The 4,236-nt window shown below is 33.4% G+C and overlaps 1 long non-coding RNA gene across 1 annotated transcript; it reads left to right on the forward strand.

Moving 5' to 3' along the window:
- The first annotated feature begins 250 nt into the window (after nucleotides 1-250).
- LOC127073194 (uncharacterized) lies at nucleotides 251-2,546 on the forward strand. Its single transcript, XR_007785682.1, has 2 exons — nucleotides 251-497; nucleotides 2,239-2,546. It is a non-coding gene; the product is annotated as an uncharacterized LOC127073194 (long non-coding RNA).
- The last annotated feature ends 1,690 nt before the right edge of the window (nucleotides 2,547-4,236 follow it).

The raw sequence follows: 4,236 nt of genomic DNA on the forward strand, positions 1-4,236 counted from the left end.
ATATATATTTTAATTCATAAATTAACTAAATCATGAATTAGAAAAGAAACGAGAATCAAAGTATAACCATGATGAAATTGAACCAAGATCAACCATAAATTAAATGATTAAAAATTCTAGACCAAAATAAAATCCAAATAAATGGATTTATAAAAGATCAAATTCTCCTAAAATTGACCCAAACCCTAGAATTTTAATCCAAAAGGAAATAAAAATCCTAGAAAGAATTATTTTCCAATAATCAAATCCCTATGTATTAAAAGGATTAATTTCTATATGTAGGAAAAGGCCATTGGCCTTGGGCTTTGGCGCATGAGAAAATCAGAAAGGGGCAAGGAAGTGTGAAGTTTTCATTTCCTTCACCATTCACGTTATCTTTCCCTCTCAGCTTCCCTGTTACTCTCGTACTCTCCTTTCACCGGTTTTCATTGCCATCGTGCAGCAAATCACCTTCGGCGGCGGCGCGACCCATAACATACTCAAACCACCATCAATAGGTTTGTCTCCCCAACCTCTCTCTGAATCCATACTTCATTTATTCACCAGACCAATGAATCAAACATGATCTACTACTAAACCAAACCCAAATTTTTCTATTAAAAGAACAAATTGAGACCTAACAACGTCTAGTTCGAGCAAACAAGAGGAGCGTTTATATCATGCAACAGTGAGCGAAAAGGATGGATTAGAGACTTGTCCCCTATGGATTCCGTTAGGGAAGGTGATTTGAGGCCCTAGGATTGTAATATGTGGCATCAAGTTATCAAGGGCTGAGGTTGATTGAAAAATTAGTTGGCGATTGTGTTGGTTTAAGTGTGATTTCAAGTGAAAATGTGAGGATTTGTATTTGTTTAGAATTGATTTTAGTGAAAAAAGTTTAATGAGAATGTGTTTGTTTGATCTTTGAAAGTTTGTTAGGGTTTAAAATGGTTTTGGAGGGAAACAACTAACTAAGGGAATTTTGGTCATCTCATAAGGACACGTGGCAATTGGCAGTTAGGCAGTTGAACTTGTTAGAAGTTTATTAGATTGGTAATTAGTTTTTGATGTTGGTAACTAATTAGTTGTTAACTTGTGGTGTAAGTTAGTTGGAAATGTTTTAAGGTAGTTATGGAGAGTTTACAAGTTAGTTAGAGTGAGTCAAGTTGGTTAACTCAGTTACTTAGGGATGACTCTGTTAGTTATAGGTTGTTAGAATTGTTTTCAAAATTAGTTGGAGGTTAAAAAGTTAATTGAAAAAATTGTTTAATTGTTTAAACTGTGGTTAAGGTTAAATATCAGTTCGAAAATTGAAGTTAAACTAGTGTATGAGTTTTCTTGCATTATTCTTTTGTGGATCATGAACTGGTGTGTTGACTTTACTTATGTTGAATGGTTTTCATATTCAAAATTGTGTAGCATATTTATACTTCTTGGATGTGCATTTGATCATGACTTTCAAACCTTGCTCTTCATGAAATCATTTATTTTTATAGCTTGCAACGAATGACCTTGAATTGCTTTCGTGAACCTGTTTAGGCATGTGTATGGTCTATTATGAATGATGATGGAACTATGATATATTGTTTTGAGATAGGGATTATTTTGAAATGTTGGAATGTACATGCATTCTTTTTGAACCTAGCCTTGTCTTGAGTTTACATATATTGGATGTTGATTTAAACATGACTCTCAAACTCTACTTGTTTTTGAAATGGCTACAAGTTGGATTTTGAATCGAATTCCAGTTAGTTCTAGCTTAAAAACTGGGTGTTATGAGTCCACTTGCATTAGTATAAATCGTAACAACCAGTTCTGGACTGGGCTTATTCAGTTTTAATGCAAATCTGACTTGATTGAGTTGCAAGGATTTGAAATTGTTCATTTCTGTATTGGACTATTTTTGGTATGTTTTGTGTGGATTGAAGTGTTTTTTTTAATTATGATGTGTTCGAAATTCAATGGACTATCCTTTGTATTGATCTTTGGCTTATAATAGAGATAGGCTTGACCAAACTACTTTGAACCAAATTGACTGCATAAGTGATTTGAATGTTGAACTGATGCAATGGTGCAGGTTTTGGTGCAATTATTCTGGTGAGCCTTCAATGAACTGATGTGATGATGATGAATGCATATTAATTTATGCTTATGATCATGTACTCCATAAATTATATTTGTTTTATGTCCGATTTGGGTTGAGGTTCCTTGTATGAAAACTTTAGTTTTGACTGAGTTTTGAATGGTCGCTTTGTCCAGATGAACCTTGCACATTTGGATCTTATTGATTCTTGGAGAAAGTGGTGGCCTCAAGTGATAGCTTGTCATGTAGCAAGATGAAGTTGAATGGCTTTGAAGTTTTAAAAAGATACAGGTCTATGGGAGGGTTAATGATTGGTCAGAGTCACTGGTCTTTGGTCAACTATTTGTAAGAATGTATTTTTCAATAAAATTTTATTTCTTTTTGTACTCTTTTGTAATTGAATGCTTTTGCAATATCTTGTAGATTGAACTTGAAGTCATGTAACTTGTACTCCAAATAATTTTCAAATACAAATTTCCCTCCATTTCAATTTTGAAATTTAAACTTCAAACTCTTCTTGATTTTATTTGAATTTGTTTTATCAATGCACCCAACAATGTAGTAAGAATAAACCAATAATGGGAAAGTTGACACAAAATTTGGTTAGAAAAGTCAACCTTCCATGGTTGACCTATTGACCAAAAGTCAACGCATGCCAAAATGTAAGCTTTTAGAAATTCTTCCCTTTTTTCCAAGTAGATATCAATAGAATCCAAGTAGTTTGCATCAAAAGCAACATGAAGAGAGCAAAGCATTAATCCATATAACCACCAAAGAGCAACCCATTCATTGAGAACCAAGGTTAATTCGTTAGACCTGGTAATATTGAACCTTTGACCTAATGATCTCACAATATGCAAATGTAGATGAATAACCTAATTGAGTGGTTAGACAAATCTATGCAAATGAATAAAATTATAAGCCAGAAGAATTGAATAAGGAGGTGGGGGAAATTTGGGGTATGACAACTGCCCCTATTTAATCATCTTAAACCTGAAGGTATGAATAACAGCGACTTTCAGAAATTCAAGGTGAAAGAGGATTAAATACAAAAAGACCGAAATTTTGCACTCCAAAGAAAAGAGATCGGTAGAAGTGTTTATGATTTTTTTTGCCTCCACTAATAAGTTTTGGAAGGTATTGGTAGTTGAGATATTCCCGCAGGGTTCTACAAAGGTAAGAGGACTTCTCATGCAAAAAGACAAGTAAGATAAGGTATATAGGTAATTTGCAAAGTTCGAGGTTTTCTCATGCAAAATGCAGAAAGGCATATTGCAAAAGGCAAGTCAAACTTTGCTGGGGAATGACAGGATTTTCTGCTACAAAAGGTAGAGGAGACTTGCAAAAGGCAAGTAAAGGAGTATGACATTTTCTCATACAAAAGGCAAATGAGGATTACTTATAAAAAGGTCGGGAAGATATGTGAAGGTGAATGTGATTTCTCACGCAAAAGGCAATGAGAACTCCTTAGCAAAAGACTAATAAGAAGAATGAAAGTGAATGTGATTTCTTATGCGAAAGGCAATGAGAATTCCTTGGAAAAAGACCAAGAAGGCGAATGAAGGTGGATATGATTTCTCACGCAAAAGAAAATGAGAACTCCTTAGCAAAAGACTAAGAAGAAAGGTGTTTTCTCATACAAAAGGTAATGAAAACTCCTTAGCAAAAGGCTATGAAGAATTTTGAAAGGAAAGTGAATAGTAAATGCAATCCCTCACACAAAAGGCAATGAAAGACTTTTACCGCGCAAAGGGCAAAGAAGGTTTGCAAACACAAGTATAGGATGAAGTAATTTTTCCTCTACAAAAGGCAGAGGATATAACATCATATTTTTAGACAATTATTTTAATTGAATTATAACTTTATGTGTTTATTTAATTATTATATATGGATGATTAAATAAATATGGGTGAGAGGAAAGGTGTGTGACCTTATGTTAGGGTGTAGGGAGTAATTAGAGAAAGAGGAAATAAATTAGAATTATTTTATTAGTTAAAGTAATTATTTTATTTTTTATTATTTAAATAAAAGACAAGAAATAGGAATGTGTGGAGAAATTAAGGGCATGCTGGTAATTACGAGAATAAGTTAGGGGTAGAAGGGGAAAGCCTAATTAGGAGAAAATAGGTTTATTAGAAAAAAAGAGAATTGGGAAAAGAATTAGTTTTATTGTA

The sequence above is a fragment of the Lathyrus oleraceus genome, chromosome 4 (assembly GCF_024323335.1).
Source record: "Lathyrus oleraceus cultivar Zhongwan6 chromosome 4, CAAS_Psat_ZW6_1.0, whole genome shotgun sequence".
Classification (NCBI taxonomy): Eukaryota; Viridiplantae; Streptophyta; class Magnoliopsida; order Fabales; family Fabaceae; genus Lathyrus; species Lathyrus oleraceus.